Source organism: Condylostylus longicornis, unplaced genomic scaffold, assembly GCF_029603195.1.
Source record: "Condylostylus longicornis isolate FDR11 unplaced genomic scaffold, ASM2960319v2 ptg000179l, whole genome shotgun sequence".
NCBI lineage: Eukaryota > Metazoa > Arthropoda > Insecta > Diptera > Dolichopodidae > Condylostylus > Condylostylus longicornis.
The window spans coordinates 386,505-405,251 of record NW_026578147.1 but is presented as its reverse complement, the minus strand read 5'-3'; the positions used below and the strand labels follow the sequence as shown (position 1 = coordinate 405,251).

The following is an 18,747-nucleotide window of genomic DNA, read 5'->3' as shown; positions in this document are numbered from 1 at the left end:
CTTGATTAAAACCTAAAAATATCTATATTAAAATAAAATTTGGAGTTTTCTGAACATTACATTAAAAACTCAAATTTCAACTCAAAATTTTACTATAATTTTGACTAAACATATTTTCGAGTTTTTTTAATATCTTTTTGTATCGCCATGTTAGGCAACGTATCTGAGAGAATTAAGAGTAAATAAAGTTGGGTCAAATCAACGGTTTGTATTGTAGCACTTTTCCCTTTGACAAGTGAAAATATTGCTTTTGAATGCAGCCTATGTATACCAACTACACTATTAAAATTATTTTCATTCATATAAGAAACAATTTCTAGGATTGCATACATTGAGAATGAACGATTTATGCAGTCGTTGAAATAAAGCAAAAATAATTTTAAAGAAGGGTTAACATAAGGCTCGATCTTAAGGGTTAATTGCGTGAGTTAAGAAAAATAATTATATTTTTTAATGTTATGGAATTTACCGTTAGCTTTTTGCGTTTATAGAAATTTAGAAAAACTTGTGGTTCCAGAAATATCATCATCATCTTAGCTTTACAGTCCGGGGTGAACCATAGCTTCTGCTATCACCGCCCGCCATTGATCTTTCTGCTTTGCAAGATTGTTCCAATTAACGACGGTCATTGGCCGGCCACGTCTCCTGTATCCTTCAGACACTCCTTTAAAAACTTTCCCAACTGCTCTTGCATCATCCGTTCTTAATAGATGTCCCAGCCATCTAATTCTTTCTGCTTTTATGAACCTAATGTTCCAGAAATATAAGGCGTCAAAAATTCAAATTTTACAAATTTCAAGAAGCGATAACTTGAGAGGCGGTTAAGATGGAAAAAATTTTCTCCTAGCCAAATGAACTATTTATCATTGCCTAAAAGCTACTAAAAATACAGGCGCCCAAAGGGGTTTAGAAGAAAAACAACATCAAAAATTTGAAAAAAACGGATTTTATATAACGGTAAATTTTAACGGCCATTCTAAAGTTGAAGTATAATATCCCGTGATAGAAGAAGCAACCCACAGTTTTTCTGCGTTTGCAAAATTTGCAAAATGCATATACTTAGTTCTACTACAGTAAATAGTTAAAAAATGGCATTTTTGGGGTTTTAAGGGGGTATTACTTTTGGAGGGGGGAGATAGGTAAAAATTATGTTCTACGAAAACTAGTTTCTAGTAAAGATCTATGTACATATAAAATTTCAGGTTTTTATCTTCAAGGGTGTAGAAGTTTTATAAACAGACACACGGACAGAAGGACGGATGACAGAGTGAAACTAATAAACACTTTTTTCAAATTTTTTTTTGGAAAACTAACTAAATCGCATACATTTCTAAAAAGCATTATATGGACTTTTTATATAAAAAAATAAACATGTATGCAATGTTTTTTATGAATTATGAAGCATAATAATTAAATTAATATAGTATACATAATATGAAAAATACGAGTATATAATGTATACATACATATATATATGTATATATGTGATTATATAAGAAGTATGCATGTGGGAGACATTTCATACATAATTAGCAAGCTTGTTAATATCAGGTGTGCATTTTGAAAAAATGCACAAAAATCAACTTTATACTTAGAAAAAAAAAATTACACTATTTTTTTTTCTTGTAATGTAACATTTATTGAAATCTTAAATAAATGAAAAGAGCCTGGAAGGTTTTTTTTTAATGTTTTAATAGCACAGATCTTTAAGAATATAAGCACTATTAAAGTACAAAAGATTCAATTTTGACTTTTTCTAATTAAATTTCTAATTATAATGCTAAAAGGGTTTCTCTATAGATCCCATAAGAATACGTTTGAATTCATCAGTTGTGAACTGTCACTCTCTCTTAGGTTCCGTCAGTATTCCTGTCAACCCTGGAATCATAAAACTCTACAATTTTTTTAGTCGTATTGTATTTAAAAAAAAAAAACTATGATTTCTTTTTTCGTCAAAGCAATCAAAATAATCGCATGTTATATTATTATTGTTTGGAAAAAAGCTTATACATACATATGTGCATAATATGTACGTTTTATGGGTACACATATGTACATATTGTACATGTATTTCTTTCTTAGAGGATTGCGTAATAAAAAAAATACAAGTACATACATAAATACATATAATTACAAAATTACAAAACAATATTTCCATAAACAAGGAGGATTTTACAATTAGTTCTTATAAAAGGTTTAAATTTTATTTTTAACTTTAAGTGCATTAAAAAAATTGGAAAAATATTTTTTCTGTATTATACCTATGTATGTATGTACAATATATGTATAATAATTTAAGAATGTCTTAAAAAACTACAATAAATTTTTAATACTGAAAAATACTTGGTATACATATGTACATATGTTTATAAAAAAAGAAACTGATTAAAAATATAATCACTTTTCTTCTGTAATACATATAATTATATGTACATATGTATTTATTTATATACGAAATAATATGTAATTATGTTTGGGTTATACATATTTAATATTATTTTAAGAATATAATATATATTTATATTATTGAAAGAAAATTTTCAACATAAAAAACACATCCATACACATACATATATGTTTAATGGGTCTAATATAAAATCTCTTAAATTTTAACTTTTATATTATTGCAATTTGATAAATTATAATATGCAAAGCCATAGGTAGGTACAATAGTGATTTTTACAAACTAATCATTTTGGCAAAAGAAATTTTGTGTTTACATACTTAAATACTTACATATTTGCATACAATATACATACATACATATGTATATCTGTTTTGTGTTATTTGGACGACAAGGAAAAAATTAGGCGAAGCTGAACAATAAAAGAAAATAAAAACGTAAAAATAAAAGAGAACGTTGCATAACTAAAATGGTAAAAACTTATCTTGGTACACAAATTACTTTTGTGTCTTTGGATCAAAGTATTTGTTGGAAAAAAAATTTTTTAAGTCGTTTTTATTTGTACTTACATAATAATATCCTATCTGTAGATATATTTTTATGTGTGAAAGCAAGTCTTCTAAAAAAACCTTTAAGTCTGTATTTCAAAATGTTAAAAATAATGACTTTAACTAAATATTTTTACAAATTTTTATGTACACACTCATGTACTCATGTTTTGTATTTGGGTAAATGTGAAAATAGCTCTGGAATGAAATGTAAAAGTTAAAGCACGTTAAACAGTGTAAATCGATGTCTTAATACATACATATTATGTAATTACATGACCAAATTAGTTTTCAAAAAAATTCCTATATAATAGATACATACATATGTACATATGTATTTATGTATGTACATGCTAACAGAATAAAATTCAGTTTTTTAGGATTGAAATTCGGTAATCTACATATTTCTTTTTTGTTAACAACTAAAGGAAACAATTTAACAAAATTATTAAAACTGTTTCAATTTAGTCATTTATTTGTTAGATTTGTAACATATACAAGATTTTAATTCTTTCGTGATTACATAACAAATGTAAAGTTTTGATAACCGAGGAAAGAGATGTACATTTATTGCATACTTAACTATGTATGTACTCATAACTAAGTAAATATGTACACAAGAATGTACGTTTTCATATGGATATGTATTATATTCATACAAATCTATATGTATGTAGTATACACGTATAAGACAACATGAAGAAAAGGCAAATTATACATACTTATATGTGTACACACATATATACGTATATATAAATATATATACGTATATATATATATATATATTTATATATTTTGCATAATAATATATATATATATATTTTGCATAATACATAAATATATATACATATGTATAAAATCATTTTACATATACCACATGAATCTTACAAATAAATGTGTGCTACACAAAATTTTATATGGCGACAAATCCCACAAAAATTGTGCATACATACGTACATATATACATCCACAATTTCAATTAAAACATAAAATTGAAAAAAATATTTTAAGGAAAAATATTAAGACAATAGTTCAACTTTACCTTGATGTTCCTTTCTCACAGTTATGAATTTGTAATAACTGATGAGAAAAACTAAAAAAAAATATTTTTTACAAATATTTCTTTAAATTGATTTTTCTTTTCACTAAGTTTTTTAAACTGTAAATTAAAATACATAAATACTAGGGAAAGAAAATATATAAATTTTTGATTCTGTTCTTATATCCTTATTTTTTATTTTACATATAAATTTTAGGCATACATGTAAATTTATATAGACAATTATATCACATTCACCTTAACAAGAGAAAAGAAACAGCAAATTGATTTTTCTCTTCACACAAAAATATTGAATATTTTTTTTCTATTAATTTTTTATTTTCTTTATTAAATTATAAACCAAAACTTATAATTTCCAGAATCAATTGTATTTTTTTTTCAATTGGACAAGGTTATTGTAAACTTTAAAGTTTATTTTAAAATCACAGACTTTATTTCAGTTTAACTAAATTCTAAAATATAATTATGAAGGCAATTATTAAATAACTGCTTTATAATCCTGGTTTCTAAAAATTCTTTTCGTTTCGTACTTTGGTTAAGGATATGTTGCCGCGCACGAACTAATTTTTTTTTTTAGAGTAACCTTATTCCAGGACAAAAGCTTATTCACCTTTAATTATGTTGAAAAGCTTTGCAATATTTAAACAAAATAAATCTGTAAAAAATTTCAGTTTTGAAATAAAATATATTCTGTGTAGCAGATATTTACATATATTGAATGTTTTCTTGCTTTAAAAGAAACACAAAAATACTAACACAACTTAAGAAAATAAAAGAAAAGTAAACAAAAAAGCTGATTTTTATTTAAGAGTGTATGTTTACCATATGTACCCATATTCATATTGGGCGTTTTATTTGTTCCACTTTGGCTTTCGGTTTTCGAAAACGAAAACATTTATTTTGACGCATGCAAATTAAACATATTATCACGTTTTCAAAAGTTCGAACGAGTATTTCAAAGCAATTTAAAATGTATTCTTTATATGTATGGCAATGCGTGCACATATTTAAATACGTATGTCACACATATAATATGTATGCAATCATAAAATGATTACTTTAATATATACTTTATACACCAACATGCTGTGAATATGACACGTACAGTGTGATTATGTTAATTAGAATTTCAATCAAATGAGGAAGACTCATGATTTGGTATTTATGAAAATTAAGTTTTATATCTATTATAAGCTACTGCTTTGAAAAAGGTACTTCAAAACATACAGTTTTGCTAATTTATGCGTTGTACGCAAATGAATGCGGTTGAAAAAGAAGCTGCACAACAGTTTAGACGATTTTCCATTGTCTAATCAACAAGTTAGACAACGAAAGAATCGGAAGACATTCGCTATTCATTGAGAACATTCATATATAAAATGAAACCAAAATAACTATCAAAAATCTAACAAAAATTATATCTTAAAAATATATAAAACTCCGCGTCGTTCAATACAATAATTGTCATAGAACGGCGCCTTGATTTCGAAAAATTCCCATGTATTTTCCAAAAATATTTAACAACATTTTTGGCATTATTTTGAATAGGTACATATGTTTTTGATTTCACACAAAAAGTATTGCCAAAATATGAATGGAGCGCAATATCTTCCCAACTTTTCCAACCGTACTTTTTTTCAACAAAATTTGCAACATAAAAAAGTTTTTTTTTAGCATTGTACAGCTAGCATGACAGTGCACCGTATAATTTTTTTTTGAGTTTTCAATGGCGGCCCTGTTTTCCGGCGCTCATTGCAAATGTGTCGTAGTATTAGTTAATTTATTCTCCGGTTACCAACTAGTCCACTAAGCGTTGGTTGTACAACATCATTGGATTGGGGGAGGGTAGAAACTTATTAAAGACAAGCTTGCGTCGTTTTTGGGACCAGTGACTGGTCCTTCAACATTGACCAATGAATCTTCAAGCTTGTTAGATTGCAGAAGTGAATATTTCAAGTTAAAAAAAGGTCTAATAAACATACTACAAATGAAGAGATATTGAATTTTCCAAAAGAAGCACACAAAGAATGAGGAACGACATCAATTTTGAGTAAGAAAAGAAACTGCAAAAATATCACCAAGGCTGCCTAAAATTTCCTAATTCACTTCTTTTCGCTTTAGTTTTCGTTAGAAGTTTCTGTTCGATTTACTTAAATTGAAATATTTTCTGCATCTAACCATATTTTCTGCATTTCTTCAATAATTAAGTTGTTATTGACCAAAACCTTGTTTTGTGACAATCCGAATTCAGCTCAAAATATAATTGAAAAATTTGTGAGCGACATTAAAAAGATCATCGTTTTTATAAAGAACTACCAAATAGGTATACTAAATCTCCCAAAGTATGACCATTTCTATTAATATTCTCAAATATCTATAAATCGTTGTTTGTGATGGTGTAAAATAAATTCAAAACTTGTAAGAAAGTGCATCTGTTAGTCCATTTCCAAAAGATCATATGAAGTGTTTCTCAAGAGTTATGCGAAGGTATACAAATGCATTTTCAATTGCGAATTTAAGGGATTTTTTAATTCCTGCCAGATTTCAATTTCAAATATAGATACACATGCATGATGCAATACATTTAACTTACATAAAAAGTCGTGATCCTTTCATTCTGGAATGGTTTTTAAAAATATAATTTCTTTTCAAATCAAATCTTATTAAGAGCACTTTCGCTCTCAAGAACTTTTGATATCCCAATATCATTTCGTTTCTCTTTTCGAAAGTACCATATTAAATATGTATAAAGAAGTATTAAATATTTTTATTTGTCAAAATCGACACTAAATTTTTCCTACTATAATGACCTCATAATTGTATTGAAGTTTTAAAAGTTACACAACTTTCACATCTTTCACATAAATTATTTTATTTACTGTATACGGTAGCACGATAGTAGTTCTTACTATTCCAATAAAGTCAGCTAACAGGCTCATATATTGCCGAAAAGTTTGTGTTTAAAAGTTACAATTTTTAATTTAATATTTTAAATTTTAATTTAATTATGCAAATTTGAAGAAACTGCATTCATGAAAAGAAAAACATTTTTTTATTTAGAACTGAATAAAAAAATGGTTTGTTTTGGCTGGTTTTATAGGAATTAAGCAATTTAATCAAATAGAAGAAGGTAGGGAAGGAAGAACAACTTCTAGAAGGGCTAGACACATGGGACAGAAGGCATTAGATAGGGTTTTGCCTGTAGGGTCCCAGAAATATCTGACATTGGAACTTTTTAGCCCCGAAATAGTCCTATTTTCAGACTTTCTAAAAAAAATTTTTGTATAACACGCACGTTTTTCTTTTATACCTTATATTATTAGAAACATAAACCAAGAAATAAATAATACTTTATATATTACACAAACCAAGAAATAAATAATATTCGAAAATATAATGACCTCACATATTTTTTGTTCGAAAAATCAAAATAAGGTTAAATAAATGCCAGCTTTTATCAAAGCCATCAGATGTCTTGTGGCATCTGAATATTAATGCTACATTTGTTATTATTTTGAATATTTTATTATTTCGTCAGTAAGGTTTAAAACTTCATTTGTATTTTTCGAGCGAAAAACTCTAAAATGCTAAATTCTAATGCATACATATAGATACATACATATATTTGAATAAAATTATTATTTTGTTTTTGCCTAAACCTTTTCTTTATTTGAGAAATTTAATTCTATATGTTCACCCACAATTTTGAATATTATATTTCGTTAGCAGCTTTAAAAAAATAGGTACACTTTCATAATTATATTGTACTTGAAATTTTATTTCTTACTGTTCGAACGAAAAATTTTAAAATGTTCAATTCTAATACATTCATATGTACATATATTTGAATAAAAATATTATGCTTAAACTCTTGTTTATGCCTAAACTTTTTCTTTATTTGAAAAAATTTTTTGAATAGTTTGAATATTACTCGTATGTTTCGTAATTTTAAATATTTTTGAAAACAAATTTTTAAAAACAATTCTAAAAGACTTCGTAGGGTCCGTGCTCACCTGCGGTGACTTACTTTAAGTCTCTATATCACACACAAAAAAAACAACTTTAGTAAAATTTACTAAACTAAATTAGTTGCCCGTAAATTGTATGATTCAACAAAATACATTTGTTGAATTGACTATTGTTTTGATAAAACAAAAAATTTGATTTGATAATTTATCTAAACTATTTCATTGATTTAAATTTGTTGATTTATTCAAACAAATTAGATGTTTCTACTAATTAATTATTAGAATTATCGAAAACTTTAGTTGAAATATACAAATACATTTTTTGATTCCAATAAATTATACAATTAGTTGATTTTCTTAAACATTCTTTGGTTTTGCTAATAAAATTAGTTGAATCATAAGTATTTTTTTGTTTTTTATTATTGTTTCTTCTCAAACAAAACAAAACATAATAAATTTTAACTAAACATTTGATTTGACAAATTAAATTAGTTAACTGGTATTAGTCCCGTTAGTTGTTTCTAATACTTTTTAAGTATACAATCGTTATTGCGTCAGTTTATTGTGGTCTGTAATAGAGTTCAAGTGTAAATATAAAAAATTGTCATAAAAAATTTTGTGTTGAAATCAGAAGTGAATTAAGTTGATTGATATAAGTTACCAGAAGAGTGTTTGAATTGCATTTTATTTTATTATATATCATTTATCATCATTATTTATACGAGTACGTACACAATATACCAGAACACAACTCTCTTCAGAATTAAATTCGAGAATGGGAATTTGATGAAGAATTTCTAAAAATTTAACAGGTAGATATAAATATTATTACTATATAGAGTGTACTGAATTTAAATAACTGTTGATGCTTTTTCCTAACACAATTTTAATTATAAAATTTTTTGGCATAGATCAAACTTGACTTCCATAAAAAATTTTCTGGTGTAAATGCAATATTACTTCCTAATTTTGAAAAATTTAAAGAAAAATCGTGATTTCAATAATACGCTTACGAAGTAAATTTTACAAAGTATCAAATTCCAAAAAGTTTAGTAAAAGCTCTTGACATTGTACACTTTCCCTAAATGCGTTTTATACGTAGTGGAGACGTAAAATTAAATTAAATCGGGTATCGAAAAAATCGAGCACGCTTTTCTTATACCTTGTCTAATGTCTTTATATCTAACAAGTCCCAATATTCAATTTTTTTTACGAAATATTACGAAATTTTGGCTTCGTTCACCTTTTTTTTCTTTAAACGCTACTGATCGTGTCATATTTCTGATTATTTTTTTCTTTTTACGTAAAAAAGAGTTTAATATTTTAAAAAATCTCAGAATATTATACACATTTTTTAAAAAGGTTCCCATTAAAATTCTGTTGCACGAAAAAGAAAGAAAGGTAGGAGGAAAGATAAAATGAAAAACAATTTCAAATTCATATTTCAGTATGATTTCAAATGTTAATGAAGAAGGATGTATGATTTTTCATGCACATTTTGTATTTCCCAATAAGGTAAGTTGAGTAGTGTCGGCTAACAAAAATGTTAATAAAAGTTATATAGGTTGACACATTTCAACAATTTGAACTATCTCATTTCGGTTATTTATACGTTACTTATAAAATTGTTTCAAATAATTTCAGTTAGTTTTTAAGTTATTAAAAATAAATATGTATGTACCTACTTCACATTATTTTTTTTTTAAATAATTATTTTAAAACTATTTCAAACATATTATATTGAGTGCTTCAAAAATTAAGTAAACAAGAGCAATCTTTTTATAAAATGGCCCTTCCTGTGTATGAGTCTTAATAGTAAACGCACACGGACAAAAATTTACATCAGTACCTACTACCTGTCATTTTACAATCGGAGTTTTTGAGTCATTTGCTACTTGTAAGATACTATTTATTTTAAAAATAAAAAAAATATTCGAATCCGGTCATAAAATATATTATTGTCTTTTCCAAAACCTTTTAAATATTTTTTTACTCTTGTAATATATTAGGTTTTAAAAATTTTTCTCACAAATAGCGGCAAAATTTAGAAGTGAATATAAAATTTGTATTTAAAAAATAATATTTGATTGTTTTTTAAATATTATTTCCTAATTCCTTCTTCAAATTTTTTCTTTACTATGTATTTATATCAATATTCAAAAATTATATTTCATTAATAATATTTTCAACTTGACACCAAAGTTACTTCCCATATCTTGAGTTAACTTACCCTATGAAAAAAAAAAGCTATTCACTTAAAAATAATGAAATGCTTTCAGTAACATATAAAACGTTGAAGGCGAAGGTTGTGCTTGTTTTTCCGCTGTTTCAAGAAATTTAAAATAATTATGAATGAAAATATTAATACATTTTTTTGATTTTTCAAATATATTTTCTAAATTTTACCTGCTTTATAATAAGTGCGAATTTATTTTTATATTTCTTCTCAAAAAATAGCCACTTCGATTTAAAAAACCCCATATAAAATAAGTTCGTGCTTTCAAGTTTCTCTCTGAGCATTGGGATTTGTTAGATATAAAGACCTTGTCATATAAATGTTGCCATAATTAACAAATTAAATAAATTAGCATTTATTTACAGCAATAAAGTGCTAGTTATTAAGTTTTTTTCCTAAAATGCAGCATAAAAATGCAATGCTTTTAATGACTTGGTAATGTTTGTTAAAAATTAACATTTGCACAGAACTTTAAATTGAACTTTTCAAACAAAGTATGTAATAATATTGTAAAAATTGTATTCCAAAATGTACGAAAAGCTTTAATAGTTTTTTTTACAATGTAAAGGTATTGAAAGCTCTCGGACGGTAATACCACCGTATTAATACCGTACTTAAATCTTTTTTACAGCATTATTGAAGTCACGGAAAGCCGTAGCAAAATACGATAAATATATTAAAGATAAAAAAAATAGAGAACCTTTAAAAAAAACTTGACAAATATAAAGATTCGGAAGATGGCTATAACTTTTAGTTATTCAATATATTAAATTCAGTACTGTTGACATATATAATCAAAGACAGAAGGGCTATATAGAAACGAACCATAATTGACGCGCAAGATAGTTTTGCTTTATTCTTTAATGCCAGTTTTTAATAAAATTTTTTATTTTACATACAAAAATTATTTTTTTTTATTTAGAATATAAAGGAATAAAAACACGTAAAGAAATTTACATCAAGAAAGTGGACTATTCAACCACTAATTATTGCTGTTGGAGATGGTATAGAAAATTTGGAAATATTTTTCATGTTATACAATGAAATTTTTTATGAGTACGCAAACTTTTTGAACAATTATTTGGTTGCTTTCAAATACATCAAATTTGAAATATCTAATACGACAACACTGCAGGTTTGGCATTTCATTGAAGGAACCTCTGCTTCTGGAAAAGAAGGCATTACTTTAATTTGTCTAGTAAATGATCTTAGTAATAACTCATATAAAATTAATTTATCTAGCTCTAATTTTTTGTATTATAGTATTGTATTATAAGTTTCCTTTGCTTCAAAAAGTATTAAAATAATTGTTTAAAAAACTATAAAAAAGAAAAAAGTTAAGTAAATATTAATTTTATTTCAGTTTTGTTATTTTATTTCAATTTGAGCATTAAAAAAAGCAATCTGTTCAGAGAAAGACATGGTGCTTACCATTTAATTTGCTTACCATTTAAAAAAAATCTTTAGTAAAATCAATGATTTCATATTTTTGTTTTTAGCTAAACCATTTAGTTGAATTTACAAAATAATTTTTTAAATCATCAACTTTCTTTTATTAATTCCTACAAGGTAACGTGACTTCAATAATGCTTTACAAAAGATTCAAGTACGTAAGTGTAGTACCGTTTCAGAGCTTTTGTTTACCTTTGTAAAAAAAAACTACTAAAGCTTTTCGTACATTTTGGAATAGAATTTTTACAATATTATTTCACACTTTGACGTTTGTTTGAAAAATTCAATATAAAATTCTGTGCAAATGTTAATTTTTAACAAACATTACCAAGTCATTTAAAAACATTGTATTTTTATGCTGCATTTTAGGAAAAAAACTTAATAGCTAACAAAATAAATGCTAATTTATTTAATTGGTTATTTATGGCAACATTTATATGACAAGGTATAAGAAAAGCGTGCTCGATTTTTTCGATACCCGATTTACTTTTATTTTACGTTTCCACTACGTATAAAGCGCATTTAGGGTACAATGTGAAGAGCTTTTACTGAACTTTTTGGAATTTGATACTTTGTAAAATTTACGTCGTAAGCGCATTATTGAAGTCACGGTATGTCAATAATGTAATTCGCTTGATTTGATGATTCGCAAATTTCTCAATTGACATTTTAAGAATGATTTCTTCGCATAAGTGAACTTTAAACGAAATGTAACAAACAAATAGTACAATAATCAGTTGCGTTGACAACGTGCTATAAACTAGTGCTTGTTGATGATGAGGGACGACCTGGCAGAGCATATCATCCGCCACTGGTTGGAGCGTCGGTCACCAGCTACCCCAGCCTGCACCTGGGTGTGTCCCGGAACTTCAGCCTGGGGTGGGTTAAACAGAAATAGCAGGTTACCACTAATGGCTACGTATCATAACCAGAAAAAAATTATACACCCGTTGAAAAAATAAAAAAAAAGTAAAAAAAATTAGTGCGATTGCAAAATAAAGTAAAGTTGGATTTAGCTGTAACATCTTGCAGTGAACCAGATCGTGAAGCATTGGTATACGGTGCACCACACGGTACATCATTATGCTGACAGGGTAACAAATCACCCCGAGCCCTACCTTTCCATGAGTCTTCCATGATGATGTTGAAACTCCCAAATTTTGCTCGATAACTTCTAAATTTTAGTATTTAGTACCCCAGGTGGTAATTCAACTACGTTGGAGAATCCATCCCCTTCGGAGGTCGGCTCTACGGATTGTGGGGAGAGCCATTTATTGCATTTGATTGATCCGGTCAGGAGGAACGCGAAAACCCGGCGTTCACCATCTACATCTGATGTGCGGATTCTAGAAAAGAATAAAAATATAGAAGGTGAACTACCGAACACTCAAATTCCACGGACCAATAAGGATATAAACATGAGTAAAGCTCAAGCCAAAAAAGTGATGATCAGAATGCTAACATACATAAAAGGATTAGCCAACTAGAACAGCTCTGTGTGGCTTTGAAAAACGAGGTTCTTCAACTGAGGGTTGAGAATGAGAAGCTAAAGAAGGAGAAACATGTGGAAATTACAAACAATAAGTCTAATGATAGTAGTCATAAAGAAAATTACGCTGCACCACAAGCAAAGCAGGTGAGATCAATCTTGGACGCCTACTCAAAAACTCGCCAGAGAAACAGATTGGATCCTAAAGCAAAAGAGGTCCAGTAAAAAAAGAAAAGCGGAATCATCTCCGGAAGTGGTTAAGGTGACGATCAACGCTGAGAAAGCGGATGTTCCTGATTCTAAAAGTCGAGGCGATGTCACGAAAAACTTTAGGCCGCCACCAGTAGTCATAAGTAATGTGGCTGACTATAATCAAAAAGAGTAAACATTAAAAAATAAAGACATCAATTATGAGGTTAAAATGAAGAATAACAATCAATTTAAGTTTACTGTAAATTCCGAAATGGGCTACAGAACTTTACCAGGCCCATGAATGGATCTGAACTAGAATGGCATACCTATGAAAACAAGCAGGCCAGACCAATAAAAGTCATGGTAAGAAATCTTCACCCCAGTTGTAAACCGGAAGATATAAAAGAAGACTTAAGCTCTAGGGGTTACAAGATCTTAGATGTAACCAATAAAATTAAAAAAATAAAAGAAAATGGCAAAAACATTATGGTACCTCTACCGCTGTTTATGTTAACATTCCCAAATGACGAGATGATGAAAAAAATTTATGAAATCACATAAACAGGATGAAAGTTAGGATAGAGGCACTTCGAAAAGATATAACAATTCCGCACTGTAAAAGGTCTAAAAGGTATGGGCATACCTAAAATTTTGCCAAAAAGAACCGAATTTGCGTTAAATGTGTAGACAGGCACATAACATCAGATTGCAGTAAGCCAAAGAGTACTGCAGCAAAGTGTTCCAATTGCTTGAAGGCCCACCCAGCAAACTATAGGCGATGCCTTGTAGCTAAGGAGCTGCAAAAACGTAGAAATAAGAACAGCAACAACAATTGAAAAAGAGTTCTGACCGGCCACCGAGGCAATTCACCTCGAGAATAGTCTCAAAAGATGTAACATACAAGGACGTTCTCCAAACGAGAACTGATGACGGTGGTACGAGCAATAAAGTAAGGGTCAGTGACGTGGGATTTTTGTATAAAATTCAAAATGTGATGCAGAACATGCTAGATATGATGGACAAAATCTCTCAGAGATTGAGTATTTTAGAGAGCGAAGGGGAAAAATCGAGTACCAAAACAGCTGGTAAATAATGGCACGAGGTAATTTTAAAATGGCAACATGGAATTGCAATGGTATTGCAAATAAAAGGGACATGCTTGAAGTTTTTCTACATATACAGAATATAGACGAATTCTGGGGAGAGCCATTTATTGCATTTGATTGATCCGTTCAGGAGGTGTCTCGTAACTGAAACACATATGACCTTAACCATTGACACCATTGAATTATAGCGAAGGGCGGAACGGCGATAATCATAAAAGAAAATATAATGCATTGCGATCTGCACCATATGCAAACCAAGGGAATGCAAAAGACGGCTGTTCAGATCACTTCAACCAAGCAAAAATTTAGAGTGGCTGCCTTATATTGTCACCCTAGATTTAAAATTACGGCAGAAATGTTTCAAGGCATTCTGACAGAACTAGGATTTATATTGGGGGGTGACTCTAACGCCAAGCGCACTGATTGGGGTTCAAGGCATACTTCAACTAGAGGAAGAAAACATGATAACTATGATCTTAACTCCGATGATTCTGTGGTTATTCTTGAACTTAAGGAAAATATAGTTATGAAAAGAGCGAAACCTGCGCTGACAAATGGAACTACAGATTGGTCAAAATTTTGCTTAGAGATTGAACGACAAACAGATCTAAGGAAAAGAATAAGAACGACCCAGCACATAGATGAGGGGACCGAAAACTTTACTAAAATTATTCAAAATGCGGCTTGGAGTAGTTCCAAAATTAATGTTATTAGAAGGGGGGCATTAACTATCCCCCACATATACTAGCAAAAGTAAGACGAAGCAAGGCAGCAAACGCGTGATCCTACTGATAAAACCAGATATAATCGTGAATCGCAGTAACTAAGACGCTGTACTGGAAAATACAAAGAGGATTTGGTTGCTGATTATATTCAAAATTTGACGGCGTGTGAGAAAACCAATTACTCACTGTGGAGGGCAACAAAGAAAATGAAGCAACCTATCAAACATCTCGCCCCTATTAAAAACAAAGATGGAACGTGGCCAAAAACTGACAAGGACAAGGCAAATACGTTTGCGGATCATTTGGCCGATATATTCTGCCCGCATAACAGCCAAGGCGTGTATGAAAATAAGGAATCTGCTTTTGTTGAGAATAGCGTGACTATTCCAATTGTCAAGAAAAGAAATGTAATAGAAGAAATCAAGACTCTTAAACCTAAAAAGAGCCCAGGATTTGACCTAATAACGGCGGATATTTTGAAATAATTACCCAAAAGGGTATAACGATGCTTACGCACCTAATAAATGTAATAATTGAAATTAAAAGGTTAATCCCGAATCATCAATTTCGTTTTCGTCGGAACCGCTCAACCATAGATCTGATTCATAGAATAACAGACCTAATAGAAAATTGACTGGAAGAAAAAACAATATGTGGTAAATTGTTAAACGTCAAATTTTACAAAATCTGAGTTGTCTGAGTTTACGAATACTCTACTGCGTTTTTACTTTCAGTCAAAGTTTAAATTCTTAAACGTTTAAAAAAAGTCAATTAAGCGTCAAAATTGCAGATTTTTTTTTTTACATGCAGACAGTCTGACGTAGTAATTCAGTAAATAAATCAGATGTATTGAGTGACTATCATTACGTTAAAAATAATATAAAAAATATTTTTTTTCTTAATTTTTAATATGTAAGTATAAAATTATTTTAAATCTAAAAAAAATTTTTTTTTTGTTTTGACGTTTACGGATGATCAAAATTCAAAGTCAATTACCGGTAAAAAGTTTACTACATTTCTGTCCGTAAAAGTTTTATACGTCAGACAGTTTGCAGACTGAAAACAAAATTTTGACGTTAAAGAATTTGCGGATGTTCTATCATATTTTTGAACGTAGAATATTACATAAAGAACAAAAATTTTAAAATACCTGTTATTTTACAGTCGGAATTTTTGAGTCATTTGTTAAAATACCATTTATTTCAAAAATAAAAGAAATATTCAAATCCGGCCATAAAATATATGATTGTTTTTTCCAAACATTTTAAATATTTTTTTAAATGATAGTAAGTTTTTAATATTTTTTCAAATAAAAATAGAGGTAAAATTTTGAAGTTTATATAAAATTTGTATTTAACAAATAATATTTGATTGTATTTTAGTTATTATTTTCTAATTCCCTCTTCAAATTTTTTCTTTACTATGTATTTATATCAATATTCAATAATTATCTTTCAATAATTATATTTTCAACCTGACACCAAAGTTACTCCCCATATCTTGAGTTAACTTACCCTATGAGAAAAAAAAGCCGTTCGCTTAAAAATAATCCCCTCTATTATGAACATCGGTATCGGCCGATATATTATCTGCAGTTCTAATCGGTTTTAGGTTTCTTCTGTATTATGAACCGATACCGATAAAAATATTTCAACCGATTAAAAGAAGCTTTTTCATACAAATTTTTGTTTTTGTAAATTGGAGAAAAAGTTTTTTTTTTCTAATGACATTTGTTTTCTTTCAAAAGTTATTTTCAAAAAATTTTTAAAACTATTTTGAATTTGGTTTTGATGTGCTAAAAAGTTGTTGTAAGCAAATTATTTTCTGTTAAATTTGTAAAATAAAAATATACATACATATATCGGGAAAATGTCGCGTGCATTATATTTTGAAAGTGAAGAAACGGTAGTAAGTGAAGAAACGCAAGCTATTCAAAGACGACATATAAGAGATTCAACTAATCCATTGGATTTAGACAACAAAATGTATGTTTATGTACCTATTTTATTTTATTATTTATATAATATGTACACATTTTTTAGGTTTATCCAGAATTTCAGATTACCATTCCTTGCCAGGTTTAAGTCCTCTTCCATTTTTTCTACTAACCGCGCAATTTGTTTTTTGTTGCTTACGATTTTACTCCTAAATAAAATATATGTATGAATAACATTTTGAAAGAAAATAATTTAGAAAAAATGCTTACATTTTAAAAAAGCAATTAATTACACCAGTTTCCTTGATAAAATGAAGATTTTACAAAAAAAAAAATTTGTCGTCTAAAAATTTGTACCCGCTTTTAAATCGGTGAAAACCCGACAATTTATCGTTTTCATAATACCAGCTAATACGTTTCCTATACAGGGAAAAAAAGCTTTCCAGACTCCGATAAAATTTACCGATAAACAATGTTGGTAATACAAACGCAAAATTTTGCCGATAAATTATCGTTTATCGGCCGATACCGATATACATAATAGAGGGGAATGAAATGCTTTCAGTAACATATAAAACGTTGAAGGCGAAGGATGTGCTTGTTGTTTTTCCGCTTTTTTTTTAATTTTAAAATAATTATCAATGAAAATATTAATATATTTTTTTGATTTTTCAAATATATTTTCTAAATTTTACCTGCTTTAGAATAAGTGTGAATTTATTTTAATATTTCTTCTCAAAAAATAGCCACTTCGATTTAAAAAAAACCCATATAAAATAAGGTCGTGCTTTCAAGTTTCTCTCTGACCATTGGGACTTGTTAGATATAAAGGCATTAGCATGGGTGTTGATCTTATCCATATTAGACAATGAAAATTATATGTACATGTGTATTTTTGAATGTTTTTTGCGTATTTGCTTCTATGTGGGATTGAATGGATAAGCTGTATAAAATAATATTCTGCATCTATAGGCATATACGAATTAACGTAGAAAAAAAGTAATAACAATTGTAATTCTGATCATTCATATCAATCAAAAAAATGTATAGTATATTAGTAAAATAAATAGAAATGAAAAAGTAGTGTAGAGTAACAAAATGTATGGATAATTTTAATTCTATGAACATTTTTTGTTGTATGGTGGGAAAGGAAAATATGTGTAGATCAATAATTAATGTTTGGGGTAACTGATTTTTTTTTTCATACACATTTTTTATATTACTAGGAACAAAATGTTATGTTTGTATTTAAGCACATTTTATCAAGTTAATTTAGCTGTAAATTGATATATGTAAAACAAAATTTTGGAATCCTTTTTTTGAAAGAAAATTCTTTTTTTTTTTTTAACTTAGGGTTTTTTTGAAGTTCGTGATGGCACCCCTGTTTTTTGTCGCCCATTGCAAATGCATACTTTGCATATATGAGAAATCCGGCCTTGGTGATATTAATACCCACTTTAACTTACATATATTAGTTGTAATTGTTGAATTATCACAATACCTGCTAGGAATAGAAAAATTAAACAACAAATTTCGATCTTTTATTTAACATCTTGTTTCTTTTATACACTTTTGAATTTTTGAAAACGACAAAAGATTCATTAATATATGAAAATAAGATATAACAAATA

General features: G+C 28.1%; 1 protein-coding gene across 3 annotated transcripts in view; it reads right to left on the bottom strand.

Annotated features, from left to right (window-relative positions):
• LOC129616314 (sodium/potassium/calcium exchanger Nckx30C) overlaps positions 1-4,655 on the bottom strand; it is a 74,588-nt gene extending 69,933 nt beyond the window's left edge. Inside the window, exons 1-2 of one of the 3 annotated variants that reach the window (XM_055531920.1) lie at positions 4,250-4,655; positions 3,995-4,045 (exon numbers count right to left, since the gene is read on the bottom strand). The gene's annotated coding sequence lies outside the window, so the exon portion shown is untranslated. Of the gene's footprint in view, positions 1-2,973; positions 3,151-3,994; positions 4,190-4,249 lie in introns of those variants that run through there. The other 2 variants (XM_055531923.1, XM_055531924.1) reach the window with 2 other exon arrangements.
• Positions 4,656-18,747: the final 14,092 nt, after the last annotated feature.